The sequence below is a fragment of the Sciurus vulgaris genome (assembly GCF_902686455.1).
Source record: "Sciurus vulgaris genome assembly, chromosome: 1".
NCBI lineage: Eukaryota > Metazoa > Chordata > Mammalia > Rodentia > Sciuridae > Sciurus > Sciurus vulgaris.
The window spans coordinates 3,810,064-3,831,729 of record NC_136461.1 but is presented as its reverse complement, the minus strand read 5'-3'; the positions used below and the strand labels follow the sequence as shown (position 1 = coordinate 3,831,729).

The following is a 21,666-nucleotide window of genomic DNA, read 5'->3' as shown; positions in this document are numbered from 1 at the left end:
CAAGGCTGTCATCACCAGCCACAGAGGACAACTGTGGAAGGGAGGCCTGGAGAGGTACAGTGAGCCTGCATGGTCGCCTGGTGAGAGGCAGTTCTGGTCCATCCTCTGAACTGTCCTGTGCCGTCACTAGTGGAAAAGTCAAGGGACAGACAAAGGAGCGGTCCTCGTGAGGAATCGGGTGCAATCTGGCCGTGAGCGGGCAGCCTGGGAAGATGGAGGAGGTGGAGGAGACAGGGGACTGGCGAATCCGAGATGCTGGGGCCTCACGGATGGCTGGTGGCCCATGCAGGGCTAGAGAAGACAGAAGTACAGGATGGCCAGTACTCCTGTTTCCCAGACAAAGCTGGTAGTGGCTGTATGCAGCCTGAGGGCTTGTTGGACAGCTTCAGGCGGGAAGGCTGTTGGTGTCCTCTGGAGTCCTCTTCAGCCCCTGTGCTACAGAGCCTGTGCAGCTCCTTCTGTCTGGATGCTCTTCCTTGAGGTCTCTACTCAACTGTCACCTCTCCAGAGAGGCCACCCTGGAGAGCTTTGTCCATTCTGACATTGTGTGTTTCCTGCCAAAAGCGTACCTCAGTCTGCGAAGGATGCTCATATGACGGTCCTTCACCAGATGGTGAGCCCCAGAGGATGGCGCCAGAGTCTGTCCCATTTCCTGCTGAGCCTCTTGTGCCTGGGACAGGGCCTGACAGCTTGTCAGTGCCCAAGTGCCTTTGCTGAAGGCACAGGTGTGCCAGCCTGCTGTGGACAAGCAGCTTTTGGCTTACGGATAACTGACTCAGCGAGGACGAAGCCCAGCACAGTGGAGGAAGTGGAGCCAAGGGAGGTCATGTTCTGACTGCCCTCCTGGGGAGACCGCGGGCATCCTGCAGAACCTCCAAGGGTTTCTTGGCAAGCTGTGGCCGCACAGGCCCCTGGGTTCTCAGGCTAAGAGTCAGCTCGACAGTCTCTGCCAGGTCTGCCGTTTCCCCTCCCAAGATGATGCTGGTTCAGGCAGCACATGAGCCACCACTAGCCTGCCTCTTCCACCTCCACCTCCTCCACCTCATCACCTCACGTCATCACCTCCAGCCACATCTACCACCTCCATGTCCACTTCCATCACTACATCTCCATCTCCACCATCTCTACCACTACCCTGCCTCTTCCACCTCCACTACCTGTACCGGCACCACCTCACCTCATCCCCTCCACCTCCTCCGCCATCCCAAGACCAGCTCCTCTTCCTCCAAGCACTCTCCTTTCAGCCTTCTGCTTTTGGAATCTTCTCCCCAGATGGACCCCCAGGGCAACTCTTTGGCCCCTCAGGTGATGGTTCTTTCTCCACACTCAAGGGTCCCTGGCTATAAGTTTGGCCCATCGTTCCCCCCTGCATTCCAGGTGTTGGCTTAGTCCACAGGGATGCCTGAATGCTTCCTTCTCTTCTCACCCCTGCTTGCCTTTGCAGCTCCTGCCTGGACTATGGCTGTGCACCTGTCACCAGAGTTTGTCTAGTGTGCAGGAGCCCTGCATTCCAGCTCCAGCACAGCCAGAAAAAAAGGTCTGTTTCTCAATAGATCTCTCTTGTGCCTTCCTCTAAGGTCCCTAATGGCTACCCAGTGCCTTTGGCATCAAGCTCCTGAGTCCCTTAAAGCTGGTCCTGTGGTCCTGTCTTCCTCCCTTGCTCTCTATCCCCTCACTGCCCCTCCTGCACACCTACCTGCCTCTTTCTCTGAAGACCTGGCCTTGGACACATCTGGCCTTGGGCATACCTGCCTGCCTCTTCTCCTGTACACCTGGCCCTGGACACACCTGCATACCAGTCCTCCCTCTTGCTCCCACACCTGTGAGAGCACCTGCCCTTGCTTCTGCTGCTCTCTGGGAAGTGATCGTGTCTTCCAGCCCAGAGTCCACTGCAGTGGCCATGCCCCAGGTCTGGATGGGTCACCCCACTCTAATTATAGTGGTCCCTGGGGTGGGCATCAGCAGGAAGGAGCTTTCCATTTCTAACACCTCATCCATTTGCATGTTTTGGAAGACAGGTCCAAAGACAGGCAGCCCTGAGAAGCAAAGGGCTGGGAAATGTCCTAGCCTGACTGCAAGTCAACACTCCTAATGAACCACCTGCCTTTCTCCTAGACTCCCACGGCGATTTTTGGAGAACACTCTCCATGGCTCTTGGCTTTAGATCTTGGACACTAGAATGCTAGCTTAGTCCCTGGGCACTGGATTCACAGTGAAACCTTTCCCTGCCTGACCAACTGGGGGTGTATGAGCTGAGTTGCTCACCTTGGGCTGTCCCATCTCTGGTAAGCACCTGTTCCCCAGCTTGCCCTTGACCTGCACCTGACCTTTGACCACCTGTGGGGTAAGGGAACTGGGGACGACTGGAGGTGATTAGCTGGTGGCCTACAACCGAATTCCTGGAAAATGAGCTCATGGTTTGTGGGACTCCCCAGGCAGGGGTTGTCCGAGCATACTCAGTGCACCCTGGGTCTCGCTGAGACAGGTTTCCAGGTAAACTTTTAACGATGGCGAGTAATGCTGGGTTTCCCCCCTATTGCAGAAACTGCAAATTTAAGTGTAGCCAGGCATGGTGGCACATACCTGTAATCCCAGTGGCTCAGGAGACTGAGGCAGAAGGATTGCAAGTTCAAAGCCAGCCTTGGAACTTAACAAGACCCTGTCTCAAAAGAAAAAGGGCTAGGGGGTCTGGTTCAGTGGTTAAGCATCCCTGGGTTAAATCCCTGGTTTTAAAAAAAAAAAGTGCAAATGACTAAAAGGAAAACATGAACTAAGAAACAGGATTGGTAGTGTGCACCTATGACCCAAATCACAAGAGGAAAGGCCAGTGAACGAAGTGTGAGAGATACTTGCCAGAGGCAGATGGAGACAGAGTGATGGAGAAAGAGGACCAGACAGAGAGACAGAGAGAGGGAGAGCAGTGGGTTGCCAGAGAAGGCTCCATGCTCTCCCACAGCCCCGCGACCCCATTCCCAGCAACCCCAGGAGAAGGCGTTTGGCTGCATAGCAGAACCATAGGGCAGAAGGTGGATTCCAGGGCACACTGCTATTCTTATTTCCTTAAAACTAAATTTCTATCCCCTTTTTGTGACAGTGTGCTGGAGTTCCTCCATTATAGGAAGTTGACCAAGAGAATCAAGGGAGAGGCCAGAACCCAGGCATGACGGCGTGTTCTGGGCCAGCCCTGCCTAGAAGTCTGGCCGGGGCAGGGGTTTCCTAGGCTGGGGCTGTGTCTGATCACAGATGGGCATCTGCACACACACATGGACATGTGCAGGCGTGTGTGCACAAACACAGGTCCACTCTACTCACCAGCCAAGCCGGATGCCTGCTCACCTACCAGGGATGCATGCCCAGAACTTCACCCCAGGCCAGGCACCACCTCTGTGCTTCCTGCCTATGGAAGGGGCTGAATCTCAAGGTGTAGTGGGCCCTGGGCAGCCACCTGCTACTCTGAAAAGCAGATGCTCCAAAGGGTGGGTGAAGATCAAGGGCCAGGACCCCACAGTTGCACAAGGCCATCTGGGTGACCCTGGATCATCTCAAGAGACATGAACATCTAGGCAGGGTCCATTCCAAACATGAATGCAGAGAGCATGCCCATAGCTGGCTGGGGTGGAGCACACCAAGGACACTCAGGCTTTGTGCCACAGGGCGTGCCTGGTGTCTTGCCATCACAGCTCTCCTGTGGCTCCTCTTGGAAGATCTGGGCAGGGCTGCCCAGGGCCTCCTCTGGGGCCCAGGCCACAGTAACAGTGGTAGACACCTTCCCCAGGTGGCCCAAAGCCTGCCTTTCCTGCAGAATAGGCTGCCAGGGGCAGCCCCTCCGCCTGGTTGGGGGGTAGATGAGGGTTAAAGGCAGAGTGAACCCTGGGGGCTGGTGGGCAGGAACAGGCCTTAGGGCAGCGAGTGCCACCCGCCGGCCACTTCCTTTACACGTGTTTTGCCGTTAGTTCTGAGGACACCAAGAGCAGTTCTCAGTCCCTCTGGGGTTGGGGACAGCAGGTCTCGTCCTGCAAGGTTCTCAGAGAGGATAAGTAGAAGGTCCAGGGTGTCCTGTCCTCGGGAGCAGGTGAGCCACTAGCAGGGTGAGGGGACTTGGTGCATTGTCTTTCTGGTGAAACCCAAGTCCTGCCCTTCACACCAGGCAGGAATCATGTGAGGGCGGATGGACACCTCCAGAAATCCCTTGCCACTGGTGACACAGTGGGGATCCCTAGGAGGCAGCACCCACACCCCCCACTTGCCAGCTCCCTCGGCAGGGGCATGCAAACCCAGAAGACTCCGGGGGGTACCGGTAGCCTCACTGGATGCGGGGACTCTGCTGCCCCTGCTGCAGTACCTCCTGCCCACTCTGTGGTGGCGCCTACCTGGCTGCAGCATCAGACAGAGCCTCCGTGTGTCGCCAGATAATCAATGAGGGAGGGGAGGACGTGGGGGCTGGGGGGTCCAGAGGACACGCTGCGCCCCCTTGCAGGGGCGAGAGCAGCACGGTGCATGGGCAATGCTGCAGAGCCTGGTTCTGCTCCATGCTTCTGGCGCACCCACCATAAAGGGGATGAAAATGCCGAGCCTCCTCTCCTGGCCAGATTGAGAATCTAAGTGAGCCAAGCAGGAAAAACCCAGCTGGGGGTGGGCAGGAAACAAGAACCCTTCGCAGGGAGGGCTGTGTCCCAGAACCTGACTCAGCAGGGATGGGAGGGAGGGGACGTCCAGCCCCTGCAGACCAAGGGAGGGAGGATAGATGGAGCCATTGCCAGCTGCTGCCTTGGCTTCCTGGGCAGACGGGGTGGGTCTTAACTGCTTGCACCCTGGGGTGGGGCAGGAGGGAGAAGCTGGTTTCTGGGTATCTCTCAGATGGGCAATTTTGGAAGGAGGGTCACTTTACATGGATGGCCACGCTGGCCTTCTCTTTGCGACCAAAGTACCCTGGATTCAACTCCTAGTGCTTAGCCCCAGTTCCAGGCCCCGTGGCTGACTTTATACGGGTTGTGATCCAATGTGACCCTGCTTGATGCCCACATCCTGCCTTTCTACCCTCGCCCCTTGGCTAATGACACTTGGTATCCAATCCCTGTCGAGGGGGAAGAGTCATCAGACTAGAAAGAGAGCCATAGAAGCTTCTGAAGGGAATGTGGGGTGGGGTGGAAATCAGCAGCAGAAACCTGCTGAAGTCGGTTGAAATGTGTCTTTGGATGTGGCAAAGCCCTGCTGCCTGTGAAGGTGACCGTATCTGGCAAAAGGGTTTTAGTATATTTTTAAGATAAGAATCCTGTGATGAGATCATCCTGCTCTATGGTGGCCCCATGTCCAATGACAAGTGTCCTTACAAGAGGTAGTGACAGAATGTGTGTGACAATGGAGGCTGAGCCCGAGATGGACAAGGGGCACCAAGGGTTACGGTAGCCTCCAGAAACAGGACCTGCAGGAGACTCCCCAAGGTTCCAGAAGGTCCCGGCCCTGCCCACATCTTGATGTTGGAAGACTGTCCTCCTGAACTGTGAGAGAGTGAATTTGGCTGTTCTGAGCCTGGTCATTTGTGGTACCAGGAAACTGTCCAGAGGGCATGCATTCCAAGCTCCCCAGAGGATGCCTGGAAACCTGGACAGAACTGAACCTTGTGCAAACCACGCTTTCTCCTATACTCCTGCCTACAATAGGGTTTAATTCACAAATTGGGCACAGGAAGAGATTAACCACAATAATAAGATAAAACAATCACAACAATGTACTGTACTAGGAGTCACTTAAGCTTATGAATTGTTTATTTCTGGCAACTTTCATTTAATATTTTCAGACCAAGTCTGCAACCTCAGGAAGGGAAACCATGGGTAACAGGGAACTGCCGTGTACCCGCCTCGCCTTTACAGCCCTCTTGCCCTAGCAGGATGGAGGGAAGCAGGGAAGACACCTTCTGTGAGGGAAGCCACTCTCTATGGGGCTCTGCTACCAGCCTGGGCAGGAAGGGGACTCTGGAGAAGTTGCTGCGGCTCCTAGTTGCCTCGGTATTTGTGCCCCAAGCATGGGGCTCCTCCCTGCTCTCCAGGGGACGGTAAGAATAAATAACAAAGGGTTTCAAAGAGGATTACTGGCCCGTCACCACGTGACATGAAGAGGCATGAAAGATTAATATGGTACCCATGCAGCACACCAGCAGTTTGAAAGCCAGCTTTACCTCACCACGTCCATTAAAGCCTCTGCTGAGTAAAAAGATCCACAGAAGCAAACCATCAGGCCTGTGCCTTCACAGTCACACAACTAAGGAAAGTGCGCTTTCAAATGCTGGTGAAGCCGCAGCGAGGCGACTCCAGGGAGGGGTGGGTTCTGGCTCACACAGAACCCCACTTGCCCCACCAGGTCAAGAGAGGAAGTAAGGTGAGATGCCCAGGAATGTTCATGAAGCCCTGTTTGGAAGAGTGAAAAGATGAAAAAGTGTTTATACAACGTAGTGGGGGCCGGGGGCACCAGAGTTTCTAGTGGCTGACAGGTGACGGGGAGGGGCCCTTTCTTGTGGAACATCTGTATGTGCAAAAGCCAGGAAAGAAAGATGGGGTGGGGGGTTTGGGGGCATCCCACAGGAGGGCTTGCTGCCAACAGCCAGAGCAAGTAGGGCCAGCTCAGGCCAGGCCGTACCTTCTGCTTCTTGGTGACCCTGGCTCTGAAGCAAGGTCAAGGGTGAACACCTGCCTCATCAATGGGGTGGTCTAGGACTTGGTATCTAGGATTGGCACAAGAGTCCACCATGGTCCCGTTCTAGCTCTGTCCATTGCTAGTTGTGGAACTGCAGGTTTGTTCTGCTTGTAAAGCAGAGAGGGTCAGTATGTGCCTCGACGTAGCTGGAGATTAAGCGGAAAGGAACGTAAGATATGAAGCGGGTGCCTTACGAGAGCTAGCCCGCAACAGGGGCCCACTGCCAGCGCAAGTGATGACGGACAGCGATCAGTGCTGCCGCCTGGCCCTGAGCACCTCCCAGAGTCAGATGCGGCTGCCTCCACTTCCTGCAGCAAGGGCAAAGGCTGCCAGCGGCCCAGCCCCTCCCTTGAGGCCTGGAGGCCTGGACCTAGGCTCTCAGGACCTCAGCCTTCTTTGCCTGCTCCTGGGAACCCTGGATCTGGACCCCCTGAGAAGGCTTCTGCAGTTCAAAGGAATTAACTGCACATAATTAAGGGCCTAGGTACAATCAAGAGTAGTGTCCTCCTTTCTGGATGGGCAGCACCCAGGGCTGAGGCTGCTGAGTGGGAAGGCTGAGGGGCCAAGAGAAGAAGCCCCTCTGTCCAGACGCAGGAGGCAGGCAGCCTGTGGCCCTCAGAGGAGGATCCAGCCACAGGACCACTGCTGCCTCTGCGCGCAGGCCCCACACCTGGCTTTGGCTCGCCCTCAACACAGAGGCACCTCCTAACTCCTGCCATGTCTGGCTGGGTGCTACTGCTGCCCTCCCCTGGCACTGCCGGGTGTTCAGGCCCTGGGTGGGGGAAGGACCTTGTGGGGGTCCCTCAGTGGTGTGGTCAACCTCAGGCAGGCCAGGACCCTCCAGTCCTTCTAAAGGATCTGAAGGCTTCTCCCTGGCCCTAGGGAGCCTGTGCTTGGTCCCCAGGCTTCAGGAGGCGGCAGATGCATTACACATCAGCTTCTTGGGGTAGAGCAGACACAGAGGAGGCCAGAGGGCAGGGCCAGGCTGTGGCTTGCCTTGTTCCCTGAACAGACTCAGTAGGAACTGTGTGTTCAGCTCTCTGCAGCTTGGAGCTCCCGACATCAACACAAGGGCAAGGAGGGTTGCGGCTATAGCTCAGGGGTGGAGTGCTTGCCTAGCAGGCACAAGGCCCTGGGTTCAGTTCCAGCACCCCAAAATATAGCTCAGTGGAAGAGCAATTGACTAGCATGCGTCAGGCCCTGGGTTTGATACTTGACACCACAAAATCAACCAACCCACCTACCATTTAACCAACTAACCAACCAATCACACGTGGGCACCAGGAGGGGTCCTAGGAGGTGAGTGCACTGGCCCAAAGGGCCTGGGCACTTTTAAGTCTGTGGACTCAGCCTGGGTCCAGTGAGTGTTCGCTTGGCCTGATGGGGGTGGTGCATTTGCATGCATTCATGGTGGGATGCCCTTCACTGATAAAAGTCATCATCATGTATGAGGGTCCCCTGGAGGACTCGCCCAGGCCATCCGGCCTTGAAACGGGGAGCCAGGGTTGAGGGATGTATCTGGGGCACAGAGCAGGGGATGGGGAGATCTGGCACAGGACTGGTTTCTGCCCTGATCTGTGGGCTTCACAGCTCCTCAGGGGGTGATGGGACAGGCATGACCCATCCTCACTGGATCTGCCATCTGGGAGGGGCTGGACATCCGCAGAAATGGCTGCTATGGAGAAAGCTTCTTGAGACCTATGGGATGCTGGTGAGGCGCCGGTCAGAGAGCTGCTGGGAGTCAGCACGGGTCCCCCAGCCTCAGTTGCCCTCTTTCCAAAACAAGGAGGCTGGGTTATAAGCACTGCAGACTTGACAAGCCTTAAGGGACTCTCCTGAGGGTGCTGGCTACAGGAGTCCAGGCCCAGCCTTGCAGTGCCCAAAGAATAAGCTGGATCTGGGCTGCATGAGGGACCAGAGATTCTCGAGCCTGGGGCCAGGTGCCCTCTTGGACGGAAGGACCCCTGGCCTGGGGCTCCCCCAACTCATTGCTCCCCACGGGACCACATGACATACCCTGGGGCCCAGCCAGGCCTCAGCACCCACACAGCCCAGCAGGTGGCTGGACCACTCCAGGGCTCCCCATGGTTGCTATGGTTACCAGCTGCTAAAGAGTAGGGAGAAACCCTCTCCTCAGCATCTTTCCAGCAGTACCCAGTGGGCTTTGCCAGAATCTTCTAGCCATGGGTAAGGTAAGGGGTGAGTGCCCAGTGGGGCACAGGGCTCTGTGTGCATGTTTTGGGGGGGCATCATGGGCAGCCTAGGATTCTCTTAGGGTGTCACGGGTAGACTTGGGACTTCAAGGAGGGGGACCTGGGCAGCTCTACACCTGGCCCCATGCTGGGTGAGTGACCCAGTACAGCCACAGGGGAGGTTGGCCATCTTCCAAAGGTGTCCAGGCCGCAAGACCTTCTCACACACAGGGTGCCCCTCCCTAGTGCACTCACGTCACTTCTCTCTCCCAGTGCCCGGCTCTCCCGGCCTCACCTCGAGGCCACCTCCCAGCTCCTGGATTCAGGCCTGGCTCCCTCTCGCCTCCCCCTTTCCTGACCATGCTGCATGGACACTGTCCCATCATGCCTACCAGGCTGCAGACTCTTCTGGGGTGGCCCCAGGGCACCTCTGTGGTCTGGACCATAGCCCCCTTCTCCAGCACCACAGCCTGAGGCAGCAAGTTTATTCACGCTTCTGATCTGCTGGTCCCCGAGGAGCCAGTGGCTTCCTGACACAGGCCTGGGGAGGGCGTGGGAGAGGGCGGTCCGCCCGAGTGTCACCGTGGCTCCCAGGGCATCATCAGGCCCAGCGGCCAGCCTTGGGCCTCATCTCAACAGGCCCTTCTTGACGACTGCTGTGTACACCACGAGGGTGGTGGTCCACGCCCCACAGAAGCTGGCTCCAAGTGGCTCCTCCCAAACCTGTCTTTCAGCATAAGGAGCGAGCATGGCAGCACCCTGAGTCCCCAAGGTGCCTAGCACAGGACAGCTGATGTCCCCTGAGCACTGCTGCCTCGCCAATGAGCAGGAGGTAAACAAGGAGGCCTGCGGTCCTCTGGTGAGGTGCAATGCACACTGGGCTCCCCAGGAAAGGGCGACTCTGAGTCTGAGTTGGGATCTGCACTTCCTGCTCCAAGTGCCTTGTGTCCCTTGCAGGGCAGAGGGGGAGGATGGCTCTGGGCCTCCTGTCGGTGACACCTGAATACCTCCTGGCCTGGGTGACTAAAATACCATCTATTCATTGCCAGGGAAAGACAATACCCCCGGGGGGCGAGGCGCATGATCAGAGGTGGGAGAGCAGGCAGCAGGGAGGGGTGCCACAGGAGGCGCCTTTACGGAGCATTTGGTGTAGGTGGGTACGGACGGGTGCCCACAGTGCGGGCAGAGTGCACACGGGCACAGACAGGGTAGGTTCACGGTGACAAGGGTCTGCTCCTGCACACAGCTCTGGCCTCTGACAGTGGACAAGAGCTTGGGTGATCTGCATCCCTGAACAAACCTCATTCCACGGGCCTGAAAGCTAACAATAGCCTCCCCGTAAGCACGCACCAGGATAGATGCACAATTTTAGATTCGAGGCTGACAAAAGCTAGCAGGTCATTCCAGCAGAACATGGGCTTCACATGTTCCTCAGAATTAAAGATCTGAAGGTCTTCCCACCAGAGCTTTCAACCTTCAAAGAGTGTTTTCCATGTGCTGCTTTAAGAGGCAGAGGCGGGAAAGTTCACCAACAGACCAAAATAGCCAGGAAGTGTTTCTCAAAGTGTAGTCTTGGAACCCCTGAATCTGGGTCACAAGGAACTGTGAATGATGAGTGCCCAGCTGCCCAGGACCTTCTGGGGGCTGTCCAGGTGCTGGGCCCGGGGGCGTGACGGGTATGATAACTTGGCCTGTTCTCACTGCTCTGAGGTTGCCCTCTGCAGAGCCACTGGAGGATGAGAGGCTGAGCTGGGGTCTGACAGTTCACAAGTGTCCCACATAAGGCAGGAAACAGAATAATGCACTGCAGAGAGAATCTATAAGAGGTAGGCATGAGGGTGCTGCTGTGGACTTGGGGACCAAGCAGTGGCCTTCCTTCTCTGCAGCCTGCCCACCCCTAGGGCACGGCTCTTTCTAACCATTCTTCACTGTTAATTTTCTCAAGGGTCATTCAGGTAGCAGAGTGAATCCTGGCTTCAAATGGCCTGGCTTTGGGTTCTGTCTCCCTGAGTCCCAGCTCAGAGACCTCAGGAAAGTTATGTTGACCGTCAAGGCCTGTCTGCATCAGACAGATGGGGACAAGGACCTTTAGTTGTCACTCTTGGAGGCTGGCTTCGCTCCCCTCTTAGTGAAGACTGCCTCCTCTGTAGCAGACTCTGCTCCCAGCCAGTCCCTCCTCCTGGGCTCTGGAGTAAGCCAATGTTCCTCCTTCTTGAGCTTTATCTCCTCCTTCAAATTCGGCAGCCACACCCTCTTCCTGGGCTCTGTCTTCTACTCTCTTCCCTCTTGACACTAAGCCCCAGGTGACCCTCTCCACTGTAGGGTTGACCCAGGGAGACTGGCAATGACTTCCAGGTCCCACGTATGTGAACCCTAGCCTTCCCTTCCTGGTGCCATGGGCAAAACAGGTGGGCACAGGACCCAGCCTGGTGCTTGCCATCGGGGGTCTCTCTTCCTGCCTGCCCTGCTTCTTTCCACCTGTGCAGCCCACTGGATCCAGTGAGGAAAGCCTGAGGCTCTGGGGCTCATCTTCTCTCCCCCGTCCCGTCATGGTGCCGCTCCACGGGGGCTCTGGCCTCCATAGTGCCCTTTTCCTCCAGGTTCATGCTCTGCCTTCAGTCTCTGTGGGCCTTGGCCAGCACCCAGCTTGAGGCTCCTGCAGGGACCCCCCAGCTCTGCCCATCACAGGGTGTATATCAGATGGCTGCTGCCCGCCTCACCCTCCCCGTTAGCAGGGGAGCCTCGGGTCTGGACATGAGGTTATTGCTGGCCCTTAGCCCCCAGAGGCTAGAGCTGGGTGGGTCTTGCTCACTGCCAGCCCTTTACTGTCTGCTGCACAGGCCTTCACCAGTTCTGAGGGTCACAGGTTTTAAATTTATTTTCTAATTAATGGATTCATCAGAATCTCTATGTCCCTGCATCCTAGTTTTTTCTGACTCTCCCACATCTCTAAGGGATGGATAGGAAAGACACCACTTCCAGGGAGCCCTTGCTACACGGAGAGTTCAGAAGGGCAGTGCTCCGAGGCAGGGCGCGAGATCCTTCCACCAGGGCTGTGGCTGACAGCTTGCGGACATCAGGGCCTGAGCTCACTCTGAAAGATCATGAACCGGCCAGCGGATGGATGATGACACCTCTGTGAAGGGGAGAGGGGTGCTGGTGAGCTGCTGGGTCAGACGGCGGGTGTGCACGCCGATGCCTGGCAGGCTCAGAGGAAACCCAGGTCCCTTGCTCTGGTTTTCCTGGGGCTTGGTCGGGCTCCAGGTAGGGCTGAGGTTGGGACATAGTTTCTGCTTGGAAGGGGAGCAGCTTGACATTTACTGATCCTGCTCTGTGCCAGGGGCCTGTTCTCCAATGCAGATTAAGGGAGGCAGGAGAAGGAAGCCAGGCAGTTTACAGGGTATGGTGGTGAGCCTGCCGTGATAGCAAGAACTAGCTCTCCACTGGGGCAAAGGGCCAAGGCAGGCTGGTGACAGAGGACCCCATGGACACGACTCCTGAGTCTACAGCACCCAGGAAGTGGCTCGCTCACTGGGAGGTCACCTGTGTGTTCAGTGGCCAGCTGGTTTGCCTTGATCTGGTGCAGGGACCTGGTGAGGAACACGTCCTGGTACCACAGTTACAATGTGTCCCCCAAGTTTCATGCCTTGGAAACTTGATCCCCAAATTCATATTTAATGGGCTTGGAGGTGGGGCATTTGGGAGGTACTTAAGATTAGATGGGGCTGAGAGGATGGGGCCTGTGATAGGGCTGGTGGGTTACAAAGCAAAGAGGCCTAAGCTGACATAGGCTTGTCATCTTGTCATCTGATGCCTGCCGCCATGTTGCAGTGCAGCAGGAAGGCCCTGGCCAGATGCTAGCACTGTGCTCTTGGCCTTCCCAGCCTCCAGGACTGTGAGTTTTTTAAATCGCCTGGCCTCAGGTGTCTTGTTATAGCCACAGAACATAGACTGAGGCACCTGACTTTTAGCTACTGAGTTGAGTGATGCTCAGCAAGATCAGTGAAGAAAGTCCTTTTAACTGGGTCTGGAGATCAAGTGGGAAGTGTGGGAGGTGGTCTCCACCCTTTCTCCACATTTTCCCCTTTTCCCAATTCTACTTGATCTGTAAACAGCATGGCTTCAAGGCAGCCAACCTGCAGCTGCTGGTGTGCACAGAGGGGACAAGTGCCAGTGAAGCAGGCGAGACAGGGAGGAATGCTGGCTCTATGACATGTGACACACACAACACCACACCTTCCACTCCCCAGCCACTGGGGCTAACCACGTGGTCATTGGCAGAGCAGGGAGTGGCCTCCTGAGACCCTGTCCAGCAGGATGAGGTGGGAGTTAGGAGCCGGGGGACACTGGTGGCAGGACCCTCAAGCTGGGCCCAGGCCCAGAGCTCATCCTGTGCTGTACAGGAAGAGGAACAGAGTGCCACTTGTCTGGGTTTCCCAAGATATGGTGTAGTGTGTGGAGGCCCTGCAGCTGCTCAGGTCCAGCTGGGCAGGGACCCTGACCAAATGGAAAGACTGAAGCCAGCTCAGAGTGGCTGTCTGAAGACCAGGTGTGTGAAGCTCCCTTCGGGTGTGTTCTCTCTTGTTCCCTTCTCCTCCTCATTACTGGCTGAGCTGAGAGCCTCTCTCAGGGGCACCAAGGGCCCCTCTCTTAACAGACACGCTCTGAGGACAGGCCAGAGCATGGGGTACGGTGGGTCACTCAGTTTTGGACTTCCACAAGAAAGAAGTTCATACCCCTTGAGGCCTGACTGAATCCTGACTCCTGAGCATCGAGGGAGACTCGGCCACACAGAGGTGAGGGCTTTTGGCATCTGCTGCAGCTTGGCTGGAAGGCAGAGGATCACTTGCCAGAGTCCTGGCATAGAAGAAACAGATTCAAGGTTTCTTCACTAGCTGGGAGGCTGGGGTCTGGCTTGCTGCTACCTGTGCCTCAATTGCCCCATGAGGGCAGACGAGGCCCAGAGAGGAAGTGGCGTTGGAAGTGCAGTTCCAGTGCGGGGAGTCCCTTCCCCACTCAGCCTACCCAGGGCCTCGGCGTCCCGCCTCCTCTGTAACCACACAGTCATCTCTTTGATGGTCATGAACGACAGACAGACAGTACACTTGCAATGGGGACCTCCCAGGTCAGGCAGGATTGGAGTCCCCGAGAACTTCCTTTGGTAAGTGGCACCTTCCCGCTCCTAAAAGCACTTCCAGGGACATGGACATACTAGATGATACTGGCTTTTCCATGAATGTCAGAGGCCTTCCCAAAGGGCAGCTGGTCATCTCTTGGAGTGCTGGCCTCCTCCAGTTTGGACAGCCATGGAGGTGAACTGGGCCCAAATAAGTGGTAAACAGAGTTTAACCCAGCTCCATCATGGCCTCTGTGTGACCTTGGGGAAGCAGCTGCTCTCTGGGCTTCCATTTACTCCTCTGAGACAAGAGATGATTGACTGTTGGCTGGCCAAGACCCGTGCAGTTTTAGGGTCTTCACCCCTATGAGGTGGGACCTCCTGGCTGCTAGGAGAGGAGTTGAAGGGAAGCGTGGGGTCTCTGGCCCTGGACACCTCCTGACTCAGCCCTTCACAAATGCTGCCTGCTGTCCTGCCTCCTTATTCAGGGACCCTGGGAAAAGGCTTTTACTTTGGGGCTTTTGGCCATGTGGAGATCATTGAAATTTAGCCAACAATCCAACACACACTGTTCTGGCTAGGGTCCCCAGAAACCGACACATGGTCCCCAAGCTTCTAAGAGTACTCCTGCCTTTGACACAGACTGTGACCAGTTGCCATGAAGAGCACCAACAAACACCAGGAGCCCCTCCCTCTATGCCCTTACCGGAAACTGCCAATCAAACTCTGCCACTCATTTCCTCCTGAATCATTTGGGTTTAGAAGTTGATTGAAAAAGGGAAGCCAGTCCCGTGTATGGAAGCCCACCTGAGCTGTCCCACCCTCAGAGCCCTCTGCCCTCCTGCTCGCCAGCACCCATGCCTGTGTCCCACTCACCCATCCCCTGTGGGTAACCAGTTTTGGGCATGCTTCCTCCCGTCTAGGCTCTGTATCCAGACCTGCAAAGGTCTGTACGCTAGAAACACATGAAGAGGGTTTCAGGCTTTTTCATGACACCCCTCCACCCCATTGCCTGGCATAGTCCCTGGGTGCTGATCAGTGCCCACAAGGCATTGTGTAGCAAAGAATAGGATGGATTTGTTTTATAAGCAAAGCCTCCCCCAGGCTGCTTTTGGGGCAGGGATGTGCTGCAGAGCAAGCCCTGTCAGTGACACTGAGGCTGGTGTGTACCTGGACAGCGTTCCTGGGGAAGGCTGCAGCTTGGGCCTGATGGACAGGACCTGGGGAGCCAGGTGCACTCTGAGGACCCCACATTGCAAAAGCCAGGAGGCCGGCAGCTGCACATGAGCCTGGGCTCTGCAGCACACAAGTCTGCCAAGTGTGAATCAGGTGGACAGATGCGACTCTCCACACACAATTCCCTAAAGCCTGCAAAGCAGGGCCTGACTGCAGCTTCATGAGCAGAGTGGGAGCTGCTCTTGGCTTTGGAAAAGGGGCTGGCGGTTTTTGAGGGGGAGGAGAAGTTGCAGAGAAAGAAGAAATCCTGAAGCGACAGACAGTGGGACAGCTGGGGCCTGAACTTGGTGTTCTTGCTCCTGGGATGTGGATGTATTAATTTCCATAAATGCTCACAGTCCATTTCCCCAAGAGCTATCACTTATGTCATCTCCCCTTGGATCCAGTTCAACACACAGGGCAGACAAATGAAAGGGAAGGAAAAGGCAACCCCCACTGGTGGGTCCCATCTCCAGCTCCTCTATCAACCAGGCAGCTCAAATCTGGTTTCTAAGGTGGCCCTGTTAACCTCAGAGTCCAGACCACCTGCCTTCAACCAGGTCCCTATCATTTCAGAAAGCAAAGAAAGTTACCAATCCCAAAAATGCTGAATCACAAAGTGAGGCTGAGCAGGAAAGTGGGGGTGGGGTGGGGAGGGAGATGGTGGCCAGGAAGACAGAAAAGGGTGCTCGGGGACTCCCTACCTGGAGCCACCCCAGGATGCTGTAGGCAAAGTGTAGTTCCTTGGCAGCAGCCCCCGGGGGCAAATGCCAGGAAGAGCAAGCAGGATGTGCCTAGATGGGAGGGTGGGCAGGTGGGCAGGTGTACTGGCTGCTGATACTGCAGTAGGCAGCAGTGCAGCAGTGGAGGCTCTGCATCCTGCAGGAGCAGCAGCAGGTAGGGAGGTGGAAAAGTGCTTGGTGCCTTCTCCTGGCAGGGCCTGGACAAGGGGAAAAAGCTGCTAATGGGAGTAGGGGTCCAAGGATATGGGCGGGGGATTGCAGGTGTACATAGACAGAGGAACTGGTGCAGAAAGGGAGTGTCAAGGTCCTGCAGAGCAGGGCAAGGTGGAGAGAGACAGCGTCTGAGGGAAAAGATTGAATGGGCTGGGAGCAGAATAGGTGAAAGGATGGGGTCAGGGACAGGAGGGACACGGAGGCAGGCGGCGAGGACGGAGGGATGAGCCTTGAAGAGCAACAAGGAGTGAGATGGGGAGGATCGGGACTAGGAGGACTCAGATTCGGCTGCGCAGAGGCCGAGAGAGGGGATGAGAAGGATGGAGCGTAGGGGGAGGTGATCCTGCGGAACGGGAAGGGGCAGAGATGGGGATTCAGGAGAGGGATGAAGTTTGGGGCAGGGGTCGGGGATGCCCGCTAAAAGGTCAGGCGGATGAGAGGGAAGCAGAGAGGAGGAAATGGGGGAAGGGAGATGATGGGGAAGGAGGTGAGGAGGCTGGAAAGGAGGTGAGAACGGCGCAGGGGCAGGGACACAGGGCCGAGAAGGAGGAGATGGAGAGGGACCACGGTGCCCGCCGCTGCCCTCCCGGCGCAAGTCCTTGAAAAGCGCGGCCGGCCGGGGTCTCCCCCTGAACTCACCTGGGGGCTCCAGCTCCGGATCCTGTGCCCCGCTCCGGATCTTCCTTCCCGCCCTGCCCCTGCGACTTTAGCTCCCCCGAATCCCGCTCGCTCCTGCAGGTTCCGCCCGCAGCATCTTCACCTCGTGGGACGCCCGCAGCCACGCCCCCGACAGAATCTCGTTGGTTGTGGTTCACGCCAGTCACATTCCGATTCGCTGAGAATCGCCGTCCATGCAAATCAGGACGGGCCCACCACCACGCCGATTGGCTAGTGCACGCGGAGCGGAGCCCTCAACGTGGGCTCTGATTGGCTCCGCGATCCTGACGAAGAAAGTGACGCGGGCGGGTTCTCGGTCTGAGCTCTGGGCGCGTTGCCGACCAGGGCTCCTCGAGGGTGGCAGCGGGAGCGGGCGCGCCCCTCGGCCGTTGCAGGCCTGCGGCTCCGTTGGGCACCGGCCGCCGGACCTTCCGGTCCGTGGTGCTGGAACTTCCTCGAAAGAGTGGGCCAGGTGGCCCTCGGCGCGGCCGCGGGAGCCCCGTCTCCTAGGTAACGCTGCCCGAGGCGGGCGGAACCAAGTGGGCCGGCGCCGCGGGGTAGGCTGGACGTGACCTGGAGTCACCGGTGGCCGTAGAGCCGGCCGGGCCTCCGCGCCTTGCGGTGAGGGGCTGCGCCCGGCCCCGGCGTGGAAGCGTGGCACCTCGGGGGTGCGGAGGCCGAGCGCCGGGCGCGGCCGAGCCCGCGTCGGTCGCAGCCTCCCCCCGGCCTCGACGGTTGGTGCGGGCCGGGCGCCGTTGGGCACCGGGGGCTCCTCCGGGCTGGCTCTCCGGCCCGGCCCTGCCCTGGCCCGCGGCACGCCGCAGTCCGCAGCCGAGGCGGCTGCCTCTGTCCTTCCCGGGCCTGGCCCTGCTGACCGCGGTGCGCCGCCAGGCCCGGGCCCCGGCCCGCCGCCCGCCGCTGGGGCCCCGCCTACCGGCTCAGACTTGCCGCCCGCAGCCGCCGCGCCGGGTGTCCGGTCGGGGTGATGCGCGCGAGGCTCAGGTGCAAGTGAGCGAAGTGGGCCTCCCGCGCGTGCAGGCGGCAGGGCGGGGGCCCCGGGTCAACCCCGGCCCGTGCTCTCTCGGGGCCATCTGCCTGCGCGCCCAGCGGTGACCGGCCTCGGCCCGCTCCCCTGCGCATCGTGGGGACGAGCCTGTCGGCGGTGTTGACCGTGTGAACCGGGGAACCGAGCAGCCCTTAACCGGACCTCGCCGTCCTCCCTCCCCTTCGCCTCCTGCTCCTCCCTGGAGGATCGCAAGCCCAGACCGCCTGGTGCCCGGGTCCATTTCCTGTGGCGAGCTCCTCACGCTGGACCTGTCAGGATTTTTAGATTCTTGGCGACAGCGCCTGTTTTAGTCACAGCTTTTTCACCACTGTGACCTAAAGGCCTGACAAGAACAATTTTAGAGAAGGAAAAGTTTATTTGGCACTCAGTGTTTCCTAGGTCTCAGTCACTAGGTGGCTGGCTCCATAGCTCTGCGTCCCAGGTGAGGCAGAACGTCATGTCGGAAGGACGCGGAGGAGGAAAGCCAAGCAGGACGTGGCAACCAGGAAGCAGAGAGCGCTCACTCCTCAGAACAAAACGCACACCTCCAAAGCCTGACCCCAGTGACCCACCTCCTCCAGCCACTCCCTGCCAACTACAGTCGCCACCCAACCCAGTTAATCCATTCAAGTGGATTGATGCACTGATTAGGTTAGCAACCAGTCAGTTCACCTCTGGACTTTCTGGCACGCTCTTGGGGACACCTCATATCTAAGCCATAACAGGGCCTTTGGCTCTTCTTGGTCTAGAGCACAGTAGGTGGGTGGTAAACCATTGAATAGTAGATCTGCAGAAGCCAAAAGCTTAAAAAGACTCCACAGCCTTTGTTTTGTAGATTGGAAACAGGCCTGTGGGCGAGGGTCTTTCCTGAAGTTGGAAAGAAGACTGGTGTCTGGGCCCCTCCACCAGTTCTCTCCTGTCACCTGTGTCATCTTGGTTTCTCCTGACTTCCTGACTAGGACAGAGAGGGGCGGCCTGGCTACGATGACTTTAGGGTGGGCACCACAGGTCCTGTGGCTTTGGACTGGCCATTTAACCTCAATCTCTTCTTTTTTTTTTTTTTTTTTTGTGGCCCTGGGGATTGAACCCAGGGCCTTGTGCACGTGAGGCAGGCACTCTACCCACCCAGCTACATCCCAGCCCTCTTCATTTTCATACTAGGGATGATGATAGTACTCATCTTACAGTTGAAATAAGAAATGTGGACATGTTCGTGAGGGGCACTTGGGTTCAGAGGATGGAACCCTCCCAGTTTTTCTCATGTTCATTTGACCCCAGTGTCCCTTCTGCCTTTTTCCAGAGCATTCCTGTTTAATCACTAAAAGATTCTTGCTGGGGACCCAGTGCCGACCTCAGTCTTGGTCGCAGCTCTGATGCACGCAGACTTCTGTAGTGTGTGAGGAGCAGGTGGAAGTGAGGCCAGGGTGCCCTCTGAGGAGGTGGGCCAAGTAGGGGTGCGGAAGTGAGAGCTGCTGCGGCTGCCTGGGCCCCTGCCCTCAGGGGTCCCACGTGCCACATGTCCTTAGACTGTTGCTGTCTTGCCTCCCCCACCCATCTTCAGCCATGTTTGTGCAAGTCCTCTCAGGTGGACTCCTCTCTCCCCAGCCTGGGCCCGTGGGGCAGTGGGGACAGCGAGGGTAAGACAGTCTCCCATGTGGGTGGCTGGCACTTGTGTGGCACTGTCCTGCTGTCACCAGGGAAGGGAGGAGGTGCAAGTGAGGCCACTCAGTGCCTTCCTCTCCACCAGGTCTGCCTTGTGACGAGTGCTCACCTCCATTTCGGCAGGGAAGGCAACTAGAAAACAGCATTTTTCCAGGAAAAAAAAAAAAAAAGGCGTAAAGGTCACCTTCCCTGAAGCTGTTTTATTTTGATTGTTAGTGTTAACTGCGTTCTGCTGGGGTGCCAAGGACAGGGTAGGGGGGTGAGAAGGTGGGGGGGGGGAGGGGGGAAGGGCTCCCTCCAGCCAGGAGCTGGCCTGGGAGCAGGCAGTGCCAGACAGGTGAGGTCTGTGACCAGCAAAGGCCTTGTGAGCTGAGGGACCCGCCAGGGAGCATCCAGGAGGCCCTGGCATGGCCGGTGGCTCTCCAGCTGGCAGTGGTGGGCCTCTTGTGTATGGGTTGTAGGCGATTGTATGAGTCTTCTGTGGCTGCTGTCACACAGTGCCACAAATTCAGAGGCTTAGAACGACACAGATTTATTCTTTTCTGGTTCTGGAAGTTAGTCCAAAATCAACCTCCTGGCTAAGGTAAGGCATCCTGGGGCAGATCCTTGTGAGGCTGGGGAGGGGGGCGAGCCTGGCCCCTTCCTTTACTGGCTCCTCAAGGACACTGCATTTCTTGGCTTCTGGCCCCGCCCTCCAGCTTCAGATCTCACCCTGCTTCCACCCTGATACATGGATACAGCGTTCCCTTGGAAAACACTGGTTTGCTGGGTGTTGCAGACCTTCCAAATACTGACATGTTTAACTGCAATTTATGAAGGTCACATTTCTTCTGTCATTCCCTTCTCATCAGAAAAGTCTTGAAGTACGAAGTTGTCAGGCCTGTGGTGCGGGGTACAAATGTTTCCAGTTTTGGTTTGCTTGGAAACTCCATTTTTATTGCCACTGTTTTTCCTGAAGTGACAGGCTCACTTCCTTCACGTTAGAAAAGTGTCTGAATAGCGCAGCTCTACTCTCATTCTACTTAGTGAAGTGGTGTTAATGAATGGGAATGGCAAGCCGGGCTGGCTGCCTAGCCAGCAGGGCCTCCCCTGGGAGGACCAGGGCCTGCGTCTGCAGCAGAAGCGCTTCCCTGTATTTCTCTTTTGTCACACAGAATCTCGACGCATACACCCAACTGTCAAGAAGTGGTAAAATTAATAACCTCCACAGCTTCCCCTGGAATGTTCTCTAATGGAGCTGATGTTTTCCTGTGTGTGGGGACAGATTCAACCAGGACAGAGCCTGGTGCCATGTGCTGGTGGTGCTGGGCCTTGTAGCTGAATCCCATTGCCTTTGCTTCATCAGCACATATGTCAGCCTGGTGGAAGTGATCAGGGACAGCTGGGTGTTAGGAAGATCCTGTGACCTCAGTGCCCCAGGACCATGCTTGGGGAACTGCTATCTTAGAAGGCTAAGCCTGCCGCTTTTCCTCCTGCTTGATGTTTCAGTTTCAGAATCCAGCCTCTTGCCAAGGCTAAGCTCTTGATTCTGGCTTAGTTGAAGGACACCTGGAGAAGGTAGGATCCTTCCTGGCTGGAAGGGCCAGGAATTACCTAACGGGCCAGGCCCCTCGGAAGTTGGCAGCACTTGAAACCCATCCCAGACTCTCTTTGGTGGGAAGAGACGTGGTTCTTGTAGCTGAACTGTTGAGAGATGGCTGGTTTTAGGTGCTCTTAAGCTAGGGCTTCGGTGACATCTGGCCCTGGCCTTGGCTTCTGCTTTGTTCTCTCCATTTTTTTTTGGCTACTGGGGACTGAACCCAGCGGTGCTTTACCACTGAGCTATATCCCTCAGCTCTTTTTTTTTTTTTTTTTTTTTTTTTTTTAATTGTTTGAGACAGGGTTCTGCTAGAATTTGCAGGCCTCCTGTCTCAGCCTCCTGAGTTGCTGGGATTGTAAGCCAGCTTGTATCCCTGGCCCTTTTATTGATTTTAATTTTCTCTTTTTGAGACAGGGTGTTGCTGCACTGCCTAGCCTGTCCTGTAACTTGCTATCCTCCAGCCTCAGCATCCTGAGCTGCTGGCGTTTCAGGTGTGTGCCACGGTGCCCCTCCTTTCTTCCTCTTGATGAGTGTCCCGGTTGGGCCCTGGCAAC

General features: G+C 56.8%; 2 protein-coding genes across 3 annotated transcripts in view; one reads left to right on the top strand and one right to left on the bottom strand.

Annotated features, from left to right (window-relative positions):
* KCNAB2 (potassium voltage-gated channel subfamily A regulatory beta subunit 2) overlaps positions 1 to 16,945 on the bottom strand; it is an 80,930-nt gene extending 63,985 nt beyond the window's left edge. The window contains exon 1 of the mRNA XM_079148005.1: positions 16,809 to 16,945. The gene's annotated coding sequence lies outside the window, so the exon portion shown is untranslated. The remainder of the gene's footprint in view (positions 1 to 16,808) is intronic.
* A 329-nt stretch (positions 16,946 to 17,274) lies between these two features.
* Positions 17,275 to 21,666, top strand: part of NPHP4 (nephrocystin 4) — a 103,789-nt gene continuing 99,397 nt past the window's right edge. For both annotated transcript variants that reach the window (XM_079147958.1, XM_079147957.1), the window contains exons 1-2: positions 17,275 to 17,336; positions 21,527 to 21,603. The gene's annotated coding sequence lies outside the window, so the exon portion shown is untranslated. The remainder of the gene's footprint in view (positions 17,337 to 21,526; positions 21,604 to 21,666) is intronic.